The following is a 15,563-nucleotide window of genomic DNA, read 5'->3' as shown; positions in this document are numbered from 1 at the left end:
AGAGATGTCGAAGGATGTTTTCAGCACTGTGCGAAGTAGATTAAGTGTGAAAGATCAGGTAGACCTTTCAAATGACATCTTGAATATTATGGGAAACCAGAAAAAAGCAGGTGAATTAAAATAATTCTTCCCATCTACTATGGAAAATTTCAATGACTTACTGTCATTGTCAAAGCCAAACTGATTAGGAGCCTCAATATGTCTTTCTCCTTAATATAACTGGTTTGGTCAGTCAGCATCATGCATATACACTAGAAAAGTCCCATTCTTACTTGCAGCCCCAACTGATTTAGTTGAGCCAATATTGGAGATGTTACGATTGACCTCAGTATATCTGGGATAGGAAGGAAACATCACTTTCTGTCTACAGCCTTGTCTGATCAATGAATAGAGGCACCACATGGATTCACAAGAGATATTCTCCATCAGCATTTTTCTTCATAGAGAAATACATGTAAACATTGTATTGCTTCATATTATCATACTACATATTAAACGTGTAACATGTAACATGGGCAGCACGGTAGCCTTGTGGATAGCACAGTCGCTTCACAGCTCCAGGGTCCCAGGTTCGATTCCGGCTTGGGTCACTGTCTGTGCGGAGTCTGCACATCCTCCCCGTGTGTGCGTGGGTTTCCTCCGGGTGCTCCGGTTTCCTCCCACAGTCCAAAGATGTGCGGGTTAGTTGGATTGGCCATGATAAATTGCCCTTAGTGTCCAAAATTGCCCTTAGTGTTGGGTGGGGTTACTGGGTAATGGGGATAGGGTGGAGGTGTTGACCTTGGATAGGGGGTAGGGTGCTCTTTCCAAGAGCCGGTGCAGACTCGATGGGCCGAATGGCCTCCTTCTGCACTGTAAATTCTATGTAATATGTATGAAGAGGACATTTGTTCTTGATTCTAACTGTTGCAAGTCAAGATATTTCCAAAGAAGGTTATTTTAGACGTGTACCAGTTACCATAAGACCATAAGACATAGGAGTGGAAGTAAGGCCATTTGGCCCATCGAGTCCACTCCGCAATGTTACAGTGACATTGTTATGGGCCAGGGTTTAGAGAACCCCAAAATGTATCATGGAGTTCACCTGACCCACAACTTTTATTAGATTGTGGTATGGGGAGCACATGGCCCACTCTACAGGTGTGGCACAGCAGAAATCGAAAAGTATTTTTTAAAGCAAAACAATGTTTATTCTATGAACTCAAGTTAACCTTTTTAAAACTTACAGTGAACATCTTAGCAACCATCAATTCAAATACAATCCCTAAAGAATACAACACTAAATAATCCTTAATAAATTCCCAAACAACATTCAGAAGACAAAAGACCCTTTTAACACAGAGATCAGGTTTAAATTCTTTAATGAGAGCAGTTATCCCTTTGAAATCACCCAAATGAACACTTGCAGAGAGATCCATGCACATCTGCTGGCTTTCACTGTAGCTCTTCTCTCTAAAAACAAAACTAAATCCTCACTCTATAACAGCCTGCTCAAAAATGAAAGTAAAGCAGACAGACATTCTGAAAACTTCTGGGAAGGTGGACAACAGCATGATTAAGGGTACTTAAATGAGACTGGAAAAGTGACACATAGCATGATAAACTACTGGGTGACATAATTTATAAACATTTACAGCTTTTACTTGGGAGGAAATAAGTGGAATACAAACATATGAATAAGGAACAGGAATAGGCCCATTGCCCCCTTGTTTACCAATAATCTCTCCACCTCTGCCTTAAAAATATTCAAAGACTCTGCATCCACCGCCTTTTCAGGAAGAAAGTTCCAAAGACTCTGGACCCTCTGAGTGAAAGAGTTTAATCTCATCTGTTTCAAATGGGAGACCTCTTATTTTTAAACAGTGACTCCTAGTTCTAGATTCTCCCACAAAAGGAAACATCCTCTCCACATTCACCCTGTCAAGACCGCCGAGAGATCTGGGGTGGGTTTCTCCATTTCACCGGCTGTTCAAAGGGATTTCCCACACTGTCAGGAAACCCCCAAGCTGACAGCGGAGGATTCAGCCCCTTATATTTTCAAGCAGGCCACCTCTTATTCTTCTAAATACCAGGGCATACAAGCCTTGCCTGTCCAACATTTTCCTATAAAACAACACATCCATTCCAGGTATTATTCTGCTGAACTTTTTCTCAACTGCTCCCAACACATTTGTATCTTTCCTTAAATAACGCTGTACACAATACTCAAAATGTGGTCTCACTAGTGCCCTGTACAACTGAAGCATTAACCGCCTTACTTTTCTACAGCACACTTGCATTTTGTGACTGCACTAGGACACCCAGATTCCTCTGAATGTCAGAGCTCTACAATCTCTCACCATTTAGATGATGTGCTTCTTTATTATCTTTCCTGCTAAAATTGACAATTTCACATTTTCCCACATTATACTCCATGTGCCAAATCTTTGCCCACTCACTTTTTTTAAAATTTAGATTACCCAATTATTTTTTCCAATTAAGGGGCAACTTAGCGTGGCCAATCCACCTACTCTGCACATTTTTGGGTTGTGGGGGCGAAACCCACGCAGACACGGGGAGAATGTGCAAACTCCACACGGACAGTGACCCAGAGCCGGGATCGAACCTGGGACCTCAGCGCCGTGAGGCGGTTGTGCTAACCACTAGGCCACCGTGCTGCCCTTTGCCCACTCACTTAACCTACCTATATCGCTTTGTAGCCTCCTATGTCCTCTTCACAACTTATGTTTTTACCTTCCTTTGTGACATTAGCAAATTTGGCAACCATCCCTTCATCCAAGTTACTGATTTAAATTGCAAATGTTATATTTCTTTGTTGCCGCAAAAAGAAAAAGTATGGAGGTGCCAACACTCTAGATTCTTGTAAACATGATGACAGATTTATTAAGGTTGTTGCTCATACAATCAAGGTGGTGATCTGCTTGAAGCCCAAGCAAACACGTTGCTGGCATCATTACACATTACGTAATGAAGAACAAGCAAGAGTGTAATTCCAAATACGTAACACCCCTCCCTCTTTACTTCATTAGTGCTATTAACATTTATACAACAGATCATTTGATATGTTATTTCTAAACATATCTACAATTCAATAAGACAGTCTCTGTGGTGGACAGCAATTCCTTTTTGGTAGAATTTTTGAACTTGGCTACTTGGGACCTCAGAAGGTCCTCATTTCTTTCTGTAGGTGGTACTTCTTAAGTAGTTTTTTCAGTATCTGTTACTATAGGCATTGAAAAGTCCTCAGAAAAAGAATCTGAACTTGTCACTGTTATATTACCCTTGGTTGTAATATGTTGTGTTCTTTGTCTTTTCTTCCAGAATGGTCCTTGTGTTGATGACAAAGAATCCACCAATCATGAGATTGAAACAAAACTGATTTATTGTATAACTATTAATTAAATAAAGTTTACACTCTACTGGGCTATAGTTAATAATAAAGTAATATGAATCTGTCCAGCAGTACTCATGACTATGAATCGGCTGCCACATTCATCTGCAGATATGTCCATGAATGATCCATTTACTGAATTTCTGTCCTGCAGAACGTCCATCAAACAAGTCTTCAATCAGCTGCAGTTGATAAATCTGCGCATAAACCTGGGTTAATAATAGCACTAAAATATGCACAAATTCTCAGTGAGCCATCCGCTTTCATACAGGAGTGACTGGTGTCAGCCAAACACTTGTAGCAACAGGTTTGATGATTCTTGTCCTTACTAATCGGTCTTGTTTTTTTTCAACTTTAGCTTGATGGTGATCGGTATGGTTCTAGCTTTGAGCCATTTGGGTGTGCTGTCTGGCTTGATGTTTAGGTGTAATTCAACTCCAGTCACAGAGCCCAGTGACTCTTGAACACCTTCTTGTACTTCTTCCGATGTTGTTGCAAGTTGCTCTTTGAATCCACTAATTGATTGACTGTTTCCCAATTAAACCTAGCCTGAGCCAACCATGCTCTGAAAAATACAACTGGAAAGTTTCCATGGACAACATGAAGAGGTCATTTTATCATCTGGATTGGATTGGATTTGTTTATTGTCACGTGTACCGAGGTACAGTGAAAAGTATTTTTCTGCGAGCAGCTCAACAGATCATTAAATACATGGGAAGAAAAGGGAATAAAAGAAAATACATAATAGGGCAACACAAGATATACAATGTAACTACATAAGCACTGGCGTTGGATGAAGCATACAGGGTGTAGTGTTAGTGAGGTCAGTCCATAAGAGGGTCATTTAGGAGTCTGGTAACAACAGGGAAGAAGCTGTTTTTGAGTCTGCTCATGTGTGTTCTCAGGCTTCTGTATCTCCTGCCTGATGGAAGAATTTGGAAGAGTGAGTAAATCGGGTGGGAGGGGTCTTTGATTATGCTGCCCGCTTTCCCCAGGCAGCGGGAGGTGTAAATGGAGTCAATGGATGAGAGGCAGGTTTGTGTGATGGACTGGGCGGTGTTCTTGACTCTCTGAAGTTTCTTGCGGTCCTTGGCTGAGTAGTTGCCATACCAGGCTGTGATGCAGCCAGATAGGATGCTTTCTATGGTGCATCTGTAAAAGTTGGTCAGGGTTAATGTGGACATGCCAAATTTCCTTAGTTTCCTGAGGAAGTATAGGCGCTGTTGTACTTTCTTGGTGGTAGCGTCGACGTGAGTGGACCAGGACAGATTTTTGGAGATGTGCACCCGCCGGAATTTGAAACTGCTAACCATCTCCACCTCGGCCCCATTGATGCTGACAGGGGTGTGTACAGTACTTTGCTTCCTGAAGTCGATGACCAGCTCTTTAGTTTTGCTGGCATTGAGGGAGAGATTGTTGTTGCTGCACCACTCCACTACGTTCTCTATCTCCTTCCTGTATTCTGACTCATCGTTATTCGAGATCCGGCCCACTATGGTCGTATCGCCAGCAAACTTGTTGATGGAGTTGGAACCAAATTTTGCCACGCAGTAGTGTGTGTACAGGGAGTAGAGTAGGGGGCTAATTACGCAGTCTTGTGGGGCCCTGTTATTGAGGACTATTGTGGAGGAGGTGGTGTTGTTCATTCTTACTGATTGTGGTCTGTTGGTCAGAAAATCGAGGATCCAGTTGCAGAGTGGGGAGCCAAGTCCTAGGCTTTGATATGAGCTTGGCTGGGATTATGGTGTTGAAGGTGGAGCTGTAGTCAATAAATAGGAGTCTGATGTAGGAGTCCTTGTTGTCGAGATGCTCTAGGGATGAATGTAGGGCCAGGGAAATGGCGTCTGCTGTGGACTGGTTGCGATGGTATGCGAATTGCAGTAGATCAAGGCGTTCTGGGAGTATGGAGGTGATGCGCTTCATGATCAACCTCTCGAAGCACTTCATTACAACTGAAGTCAGGGCCACCGGATGGTAGTCATTGAGGCTACCAGGAGGTGTTGATGATTTGCTTCTACTTTCACCACAATGTGTCGTTTTAAGTGTACTATTTCTTCAGTGTATGACTTTAGGGTCACATTTTATGGTTTTAAAGGCAGATGCTTTGATGATTAATTGCCTCAAGCATTAGTGCTCCTGTTGCGCCCATATCCATTTCCATTTTAATCTTGTGACCTTCAAGTTTTGGATATGCCCAAAAATGTTGTTGATCTCCCGACCTTGTCAAAACATCTAGCTTTAGTTCTTTCTGTAACTTGGTTTCGTTGTCGTTTGAATGATCTTGAGCATGTGGGGACCTCGGAGTGGAGTAGGGACAGGTTAAAGATATCCGCGAAGGGCAGCACGGTGGCCTAGTGGTTAGCACAGCTGCCTCACGGCGCTAAGGTCCCAGGTTCGATCCCGGCTCTGGGTTACTGTCCGTATGGAGTTTGCACTTTCTCCCCGTGTCTGCGTGGGTTTCGTCCTCACAACCCAAAAATGTAGAGTAGGTGGATTGGCCACGCTAAATTGCCCCTTAATTGGAAAAAATAATTGGATACTCTAAATTTTTTTAAAAAGATATCCGCGAATACCTCTGCCAGCTGGTCTGCTTAGGCTCTGAGTGCACGACCAGGGATCCCGGTCTGGGCCTGTTGCCTTCCGAGGGCTCACTTTCAGGAACGCCGATCTGACTTTTGAAACTGTGATGGTGGGTATGGGTGAGTTATGGGCTGCTGGGGCACTCTTCAGCGGATTGTTGGTTACCTGCTCGAACCGAGCATAGACTGCATTGAGTTCATCGGGGAGGGGTGTGCTGCTGCCAGAGATACTGCTCGGCTTGGCTTTGTAGCCCGTTATGTTGTTTAGTCCTTGCCACAATCGCCGAGAGTCTGTCTGTGACTCTAGGTTGGTTTGATATTCTCTCTTGGCATCTGGGATGACTTTGTGGAGGTCGTACCTGGATTTCTTGTCTAGTACAGAGTCGTCTGACTTGAACACCTCAGATGTGTCCTTCAGTAGGGAGTCAATCTCATGAATGAGCCATGGTTTCCGGTTGGAGAACTTAGAGACTAGTTTCTTTGGCACGCAGTTGTCCACACATTTGCTGATGAAGTCTGTGATGGTGGTGACATACTCATTTAAGTTGGTCGCTGAGTTCTTAAATATGGACCAGTCCACTGTCTCTAAGCAGTCACGTAAGAGCTCTTCTATTTCCTCAGACCAGCATTGCACGACCTTCTTAGCTGTATTCGCCTGCTTGAGTTTCTGCTTGTATGCTGGGAGAAGGAGCACCGTTTTATGGTTTGATTTCCCAAAGTGCGGTTGGGGATGGAAGGGTAGACGCCCTTGATTTTTGAGTAGCAGTGGTCAAGAGTGTTGTCTCCCCTGGTTGGACAGGAGATGCGCTGGTGGAATTTTGGCAGTACACTCTTGAGGTTGGCCTTGTTGAAGTCTCCAGCCACGATGAACAAGGCCTCTGGATGTTCTGTTTTGTAGTTGTTTATAACTGTACAGTTCATCCAGGGCCTTCCTCATTTCTGCCTGGCGTGGGATGTAGACCGCTGTGATAATGGCTGAAGTGAACTTACATGGAAGATAGTATGAGCCGCACTTCACGGTCAGGTATTCCAGGTCCGGGGAGCAGTAAGTCTCCAGGGTCGCCACATCCAAGCACCAGGAGGTGTTGATGATTTCCTTCTACTTTCATTTGCTGTTCATTTGCTTCTACTTTCACCCTAATGTGTCCTTTTAAGTGTACAATGTCTTCAGTGTAACGGTCTGCCATGGCCGGCGCAGCGTGAATCCCACCCCACTGCCCCGAAGCCGGCTGCCGGATTCTCTAGTGCCGGTTTTTCAGCGGGAGTGGAAATTGCACCGCACCGGTCGGGGGCCATTGGCAGCCCCCCCCGCGATTCTCCGCCCCGCCCACGATGGGCCAAGTGGCCGGCCGTATTCGGCTGGTCCCGCCAACATAAATTACACCAGGTCATTACCAGTGGGACCTGGCTCTGCGGGCGGCCTGCGGAGTCCTCATGGGGGCGCAGGGGGATCTGGCCCCGGGTGGGAGGGGAGTAGTGGGGGAAGCCCCACGCTGGCCTTGCCCGTGATCGGGGCTCACTGATCCGTGGGCGGGCCGGTGCCATGGGGGCACTCTTTCCCTCTGCGCCGGCCGCTGTAACGGTCTGCCATGGCCGGCACGGAGAAGAACCCCCTGTGCATGAGCTGGGATGACACCAGTACACGCTGCTGCTCCAGCGCCGGTTGGCGTGCCACCAAGCACTTCGGCGCCAGCTGGCACACCTTCCGTATAGCCCGACGCCGGAGTGCTTCAGGCAATTCCTCGGCGCCGGTATGGCCCACCCTGCTGGGTAACGGAGAATCCCGGTCAGCAGCATGGACGTTTAACAGCCAACTGTGCTGAGAAAAATTGCGAACTTTACGTCGTGCGGTGTCTGATGAGCTATTAAAAACAATTGGTATCTTTCTTCAGATGAATTCCATGTTTCAGAATCCTCAAAAATGTGTCCATGGTGCCTGTTTTTCATGCCAGTTTTGAATCCCGGCTCCGAGGGTCTACACTTGCTCCCTTCCGACTGTTTTGGAAAGTCTGGCACAAACAATCGCTTTATGTCGGAGTATTTTGACTTTTCACCTGCATGTTGGCCCGTGCAGAGTCGGTGGATTTCAAAATCCCTGTTCCCCACAGTCCATGTAGCTTTGTCCACATGCACGGTCCCTGGACGCCAAACTCTTCAACGCAAGCAAGTCTTCCCCAACGGAACTCACAGTTACGGCCGAAAACTTCTGTTAAACCTTTCCATTGGTGGCAGTGCTTCTCTGGTTTCTGTGCGTGCGCGCGTCCAGTCCCGCGAATCTCTCATTGCTCCTAACAAATAGTCGATGAAAATCTTCTTTCCGTCGCTTTTTCTGCCTCGATCTTCATTGACAGTTTTCTCTCCTGTTATATTTCTTTGTTACCGCAAAGAGAAAAGGTATGGAGGTGCCCACACTCTGGATTATTGTAAAACACAATAATAATCTTTATTGGTGTCACAAGTAGGCTTACATTAACATTGATGTGGAGATGCCGGCGTTGGACTGGGGTGAGCACAGTAAGAAGTCTTACAACACCAGGTTAAAGTCCAACAGGTTTGTTTCAAACACGAGCTTTCGGAGCACGGCTCCTTCTTCACCTGAAGAAGGAGCCGTGCTCCGAAAGCTCGTGTTTGAAACAAACCTGTTGGACTTTAACCTGGTGTTGTAAGACTTCTTACTGTACATTAACATTGCAATGAAGTTACTGTGAAAATCCCCTAGTCGCCACACTCCGACACCTATTCGGGTACAACGAGGAAGAATTCAGAATGTCCAATTCATCTAACAGCACATCTTTCGGGATTTATGGAAGAACCGGAGCACCTGGAGGAAACCCACGCAGACACCGGGAGAACGTGCAGACTCCACACAGACAGTGACCCAAGCCGGGAATCGAACCTGGTATCCTGCCGCTGTGAAGCAACAGTGCTAACTACTCTGCTACTGTGCCACCCAATGAAAGGTTTATTAAGGGGTTTGCTCATACAATCAAGGTGACAATCTGCTCACAGCCCATACAAACATTCTGCTGAAGTCACAACACATCACATGACGCATAACCAGCAGGAATGTATTCCCAGATACATAACAGCAAACAGTTGAGGTCCCAGAACTGATCGCTGTGGCACTTATTACGTCTTTCCAACCTGAAAAGACCTATTTCTGCCTACTCCCTGCTCCCTGTTAGTCTTTCTATCCATGCCAGTATGTTGCACCCCCATAACTTGAGTTTTTATTTGTCAACATTTTATTAATTACATAATTACGTTTTAATGGAAATTAACAGTTAATGGGTATTTGCACACCTATAAATAGGAAACGCAACCCTTTGTTAATTTCTTCTGTTTAATTGTTCATTTGCTTTACTCTGAAGAATATAAACGGGGGAAAGCTGGGTCACTCTGTGGTTGGGCAGTGTTGACTGCGAACCCAGTCAATAAACTCTCTCCAGCAAAGAAAGCTACCGTACCTTAGTTTTAACATCACCAACTTGTGTAGATCCAGCTAACAATATTAACCCTGTTTGAAAAGCAATACACAAATAATTGTAGCTGTTGCTCTAGATTACACTAATACCTGAATGGAAGTCTTAGTTCTCAGCCAAGAGTATATAATGAGGCTTGGCTGAGAACCCAGAAATCTATTAGCCTGTTGAAACCCCTGAACCGCAGGGAAAATATTGCTTGATTGACAGCTCTAGCTCTCTGACCTAAGCTGTCAATTTTACAATGATTATTGACACAATAAATGATTCAAGTGCTTGCAGTTTCTCTTACTTATGCTTCAAATGATCTGGATGATTTACGCTTTTATTGAGCTATAGTAAATGGTGCTTTTATTGAATAAAGAGAAGATTTGCTGATTAGTGGCTGTTTTTAAACCTGTTTTTACAGATCATACTGTCATGATAGGATTTATTAGTTCTATATAGTGTACAGTGGATGAATGAGCATAGAGGAGCCATAGCTTGGCATAGAGGCATGAGGGCCCACAAGGGACATAGTTTGGCATGGAGGGGGCATGAGGGACCATTGGGATAAGTGGTGGGTGGCATGGCTTGGCATGGCTGCATGAGCAACCATAGGGGTTATTTTGGGGGTATGGTTTTGCAGGGTGGTAGTTGGGGCCATTGGGGTGATTGGAGCCATAAGGTGGCATGAATGAGGCATGGGGAGTGTGTCAGGAATGAAAAGGGGTGAGGGATGGAGGACTTTTCTCTTTTTATTTTAACAGGGATGGAGTTGCACAGCGCTGAGGCAGACTGCAAATTTTCCCGACCACCAAAACATATCTTGGGGATAGAATTAGCCAAAATATCGCCTCATGTGGCGAAGTGTCTAATTTGGACTCATAATGCTTCTGTGACATTATGTCAAAGATGCTATATAAATAAATGTGTTATTGTTGTTGTTGTTGCTGAGGTGATACATTTTGGTAGCAAGAATGAGGATAGGCAGTATAAAATAAAGGATATAATTCCAAAGCGGGTGAAGAAGCAGAGGGCCCTCAGCCTGAACACAAATTATTGTTGAGAATGCATTGGAAATCCAAGCTTTTTAATTGTAGCATAGAATACAAAAGCAAGGAAGTTAACTTTTTGGTGAACCTTCATAAAACACTGGTTTGGCTTGAACTGGTATATTGTGATTAATTCTGGGCACAACGCATCAGCAAAGATGTGAAGTCTTTAGAGAGGTTGCATAAAAGATTTATGAGAGTGGTTCTGGTGATAAGAGTCTTCAGTATAGGGATTGCTTAGCCAAGCTGGGCTGTTCTTCGTGGAGACGGGAAGGATAAGGGGATTTAACAGAGGTTCTCAATATTTTGAGAGGCCTGGAAGGAGAAGATAGAGAGAAATTGTCCCCATTGGCAGAAGGGCAGAGAACCAGAGGACACAAGTTTAAGGTGATTAACAGAAGAACCAAGAGTGACTTGAGGGAAAACCTTTTGTACGCAGCGAATTATTAGGATCTGTAAAATACTGGATGAGCGTGTGGTGGAGAAATATTCGATCATGGCCTTCTAAAGGGAGTTGGAGAAGTATCTGAAGAGAAAACATTTGCAGATGTGCAGGGAAAAAGGAAATTGGGACAAGCTTGAGTAACTTTTAAAGAGAGCCAGCATGGGTACAATGGCCTGATTAGCCTCCTTCTGTGGTGTAAGCTTTCTGTGATTGTACATTTGAAAATCTATTATTTCAGGTCTTACAACCTCACAACAGAAATTACACCATCATACTCATTCCACCCCCACTGGCACTGAGCTGATCTCCAAACTAAAATACAGCTCAATGTTTTTATTTGAGTGCACTGGAGTTTCGTTCCCATCTTGCGTTTGCAGATCATTGGCCTCTGATCTTCATGTGAACCTATTATTTGAAACGTTCTTCAGATTAATGCACTTTGGACCAGTCACCATCTCAACCACAGAGGTGGCTTTTATCTGCAACAATATGGAAAGACCTACAATGGCAAGATTATCGGGAAATATGGATGATTTTTGGTTTCACGCCAGTGTGGTTACAAGACTATCTACAAAATTAATCTGTTATCTCATCTGAGGCCAGTCTAATTGCATTATTTCATGTCATTAGACATGTAAGTGTGCAGTCATGTTCTCCTTCTTTACATACTGAAGTGGATAATGCTAATAGACCCACTTAAGCAGGTGAAATTCCTTCACTGCAAGTGTCTGGGCTGGTCATGGGGTTTGTGAGGCTAGTAACTTCTGTATGATTGACATATTAGTTTCTGATGATGATGATACTCGCACATTCAACAATTCCCAGAGAAAGCTCACAAAGGCTCTGGTGATAGGTAACAGGTGACAAATTTTCATATCACTCAATAGCTGAGCAACCTTTACTGAGGACTCTATTTTTATACATTGATGACATTATGAAGTCCTACCATGAACAATGCTTATAACTGATTTTTGCAAATGCAATGATTTTAAAAAAATAGATATTTTCCATTTACCTGGCAGTTGTAATAATGGACTTTCTCCCTTTGAATAATTTGAAATGTTTATCTACGTTGTTGTGTGCTTGTGAAGTTGTTTCATAGATGCACAGAATTACAGAATCCCTACAGTGCAGAAGGAGGCTGTTTGGCCCATCACGTCTGCATCGACCCTTTGAAAGAACGCTCTATCCATGTCCATTCCACTGTCCATCCTGCCCTATGTCCATAGCCTAACCTGCACATCCCTGGACACTAAAAAGCAATTTGGCATGGTCAATCCATCTAACCAGCACATCTTTGTGTTTTATGTCCTGCTGAGCTCTCACTCCAGGCGATAAATTATTTTGCTAATTCTATAGATTTCAATATATTTTGTAATGTTACTAATGTTCTCAGACCCTGCATGCCTGATACAGATTTACCCATTTGGAGTTTTGATTCTGTAAGATCTCTGCTATCTGGCTACAGACCTCAATGTTGAGCCCTTTGCTCCTACAGATACGTGAGGCCATTCATTTGTGCTTTCTTGCCTCCTGTTCCTGAGATTAACTTGTCATTCACCTCTTTGCATGTGAAAATAGTTGCTACATTCATTCACATAATATTAGCTTAGTTTACATTAAGTACTTTTAGACACCTTACGTAAATGCAAGTCTTTTCTATTCAACATAATGTGCCTCGTACAACTCACTGTATTTTTAACTGTTTAATAAACAATTTGTATTACATGAATTTGACTTGTGATGGGGTGTTTTAAATTGCGTTAGTGAAATTATGTTCAAAGATCCTGCATTTTCCATGGCAATGCACCTTAATATTGAGCTTTTTTAAAATTCATTTTTCTATCCATGTTGATCTATATAAGATCTTGTAACACTTAAGTCTAATAACACTTTCCTCGTCAACCCTTTCCCATTATTAATTTGACATAATAGAATTTAACTGTCAGTGTAAACCAGTGACCCAGATAAAATCTCATTGTGCATTTCACAGCCTAAAAGCCTACAGTTCTCAGTGTATCCTCTGCTTCAATGAGAGCAACATCACTGGTGGACTCGTCAGTAATAATTGAAATTTCTTGTGCAGGCATTCATTTGCTTTTTAATAATTCTTAATTATTTCCTTCAATAATGTTGTTTGCACCTTCTTGTATTAGATTTACCTATGAACGCTTCTCATATATTTCCTCCCAGCTCCTATTTACACCTCCAAGTATGAGATGGTGTGGTTAAAAGGGTGGCTAATTTTCTAAAGGGATTCCTCTAAATCAGATGGGGAGCCCTCTGTTATTTAAATTATGGGGACAGTTTGCTCCTTCTATTGTAGATGCCTTTCCAGCACATTTTCTTTTTAAATATGCTAGGTCTCTCTCTGCTTCCATCCTGCCACTTCGCACCAAGAACTCATTATTTTCCCTCGTTGGAAGCTCCATCGGAAATCCCATTTCTCCCACACCCTGCAGCCTTAATTGCTCCCACACCCCCACTTCACTTATGTTACCAACCCACTCCCAACATTGCAACCGACCACCACTGTCCAAGCACCACCACAAGCAGAAGTCCATGCCCTACCATGCTCCAACCACTCCTCCCGCAGCTGCTGCCGAAATGGCTGCAGCTCGGAGAGCCCACACATTTATACTCCGCCTACTGGGTGGAGCCCGCAGGCAGGGATATACTCCCGTACCTGTAGTATAGGGGCCTTACCATAATACCCTCGTATGCAGTATATACAATACAACAGTGGTGACTACCACATTCACCTCCTGTTAAAAGAGTCCAGCGGGGCTGCTGGAAAACTATTTATATACAGGTTGTTTAAAATTTTAGAAAGCGTTCACAAATTTAGATGATCCGGCCCTTGATCCGTCGTTGCAAGCGCCGCACTTCTGGTGGTGATTCAGGCGTCGGATCGGTTGTCGGTGACTCTGGGAGTGTGTCGACCTCATCTTGATCCCCGGGTGGGACCAAGGGGAGGACGGACCATTCTGGAGTGGGGGCGGTGGTGGGGTGTGCTGGGGGGAGGGAGGGTGGTGCTGGGGTGGGGGGGGGGGGGGGGTGGTGTGGGAGACTGTGTCTTGGCGGCCGTCGGGGTACGCTACGTAGGCGTACTGCGGATCCACGTGGAGTAGCTGTACCCTCTCAACCAATGGGTCCGCCTTGTGGAGCCGCATGTGCTTGCAGAGGAGAACGGGTCCTGGAGCTGCCAGCCATGTTGGGAGCGAAACCCCGGAGGTGGACTTCATGGGGAAGGCAAAGAGACATTCATGGGGAGTTTCGTTAGTTGCAGTGCACAGGATTGACCGAATGGAGTGAAGGCCATCGTGGAGGACCTCCTGCCAGCGGGAGGCCGGGAGATTTCTGGACCGTAGGGCCAGCTGGATGGCCTTCCAGACCATCCCATTCTCCCACTCCACCTGTCCGTTTCCCCGGGGGTTGTAGCTGGTCTTCCTGCTCGAGGCAATGTCCCTGTTGAGCAGGTACTGGCGCAGCTTATCGCTCATAAATGAGGATCCCCGGTCGCTGTGGACGTAGGCAGGGAAACCAAACAGAGCGAAGATGGTGTTGAGGGCTTTGATGACGGTGGCAGACAACATATCGGGGCATGGGATGGCGAAGGGGAATCTGCAATATTTGTCGACCACATTAAGAAAATACATGTTGCGGTCGGTGGAGGAGAGGGGCCCTTTGAAGTCCACGCTGAGGCGTTCAAAGGGGCGGGAGCCTTCACCAGGCGCGCACCGTCTGACCGGTGGAAGTGCGGTTTACACTCCGCGCAGACCTGGCAGTCTCTTGTGATAGCCCTGACTTCATCAATGGAGTAGGGCAGATTGCGGGCCTTTATGAAATTATAAAAGCGGGTGTCCCCTGGGTGACAGAAATTGTCGTGCAGGGTGCGGAGTCGGTCCACTTGTGCGCTGGCACATGTACCTCGGGATAGGGCATCGTGGGGCTCGTTGAGCTTACCGGGACGATACAAAATCTCGTAATTGTAGGTGGAGAGCTCGATCCTCCACCTCAAGATCTTATCATTTTTGATCTTACCCCGCTGTGTGTTGTTAAACATGAAGGCAACCGACCATTGGTCAGTGAGGAGAGTGAATCTTCTGCCGGCCAGGTAATGCCTCCAATGCCGCACAGCTTCAACGATGGCTTGAGCCTCTTTTTCAACAGAGGAGTGCCGAATTTCGGAGGCATGGAGGGTGCGTGAAAAGAATGCCATGGGCCTGCCTGAACTGGTTGAGGGTGGCAGCCAGAGCGGCGTCTGATGCATCGCTCATGACTTGGAAGGGGAGCGTCTCGTCGACCGCGTTCATCGCGGCCTTGGCGATGTCGGCCTTGATACAGTTGAAGGCCTGTTGAGCATCGGCCGTCAGTGGGAAAATTGGATTAGATGAGTGGGCGGGCCTTGTCCACATAGTTAGGGACCCATTGGGCGTAGTACGAGAAGAAATCCAGGCATCGTTTGAGGGCCTTGGGGCATTGGGGAAGGGGGAGTTCCATGAGGGGGCGCATGCGATTGGGGTCGGGCCCCAGAACACCGTTCTGAACCACATAGCCGAGTATGGCTAATCGGTTCATGCTGAACACGCACTTCTCCTTGTTCTAGGTTAGGTTGAGGAGTTTTGAGGA

At 45.3% G+C, this 15,563-nt stretch overlaps 1 long non-coding RNA gene across 1 annotated transcript in view; it reads left to right on the top strand.

The window, feature by feature from the left end:
- LOC119965119 overlaps positions 1 to 15,563 on the top strand; it is a 270,840-nt gene that overhangs the window by 205,813 nt on the left and 49,464 nt on the right. The window contains exon 2 of the long non-coding RNA XR_005460433.1: positions 3,940 to 4,052. This is a non-coding gene — a long non-coding RNA (uncharacterized LOC119965119). The remainder of the gene's footprint in view (positions 1 to 3,939; positions 4,053 to 15,563) is intronic.

The sequence above is a fragment of the Scyliorhinus canicula genome, chromosome 4, assembly GCF_902713615.1.
Source record: "Scyliorhinus canicula chromosome 4, sScyCan1.1, whole genome shotgun sequence".
Lineage (NCBI taxonomy): Eukaryota > Metazoa > Chordata > Chondrichthyes > Carcharhiniformes > Scyliorhinidae > Scyliorhinus > Scyliorhinus canicula.
Note: the sequence above shows the minus strand (reverse complement) of the source record. Positions and strands in the feature narration are given on the sequence as shown.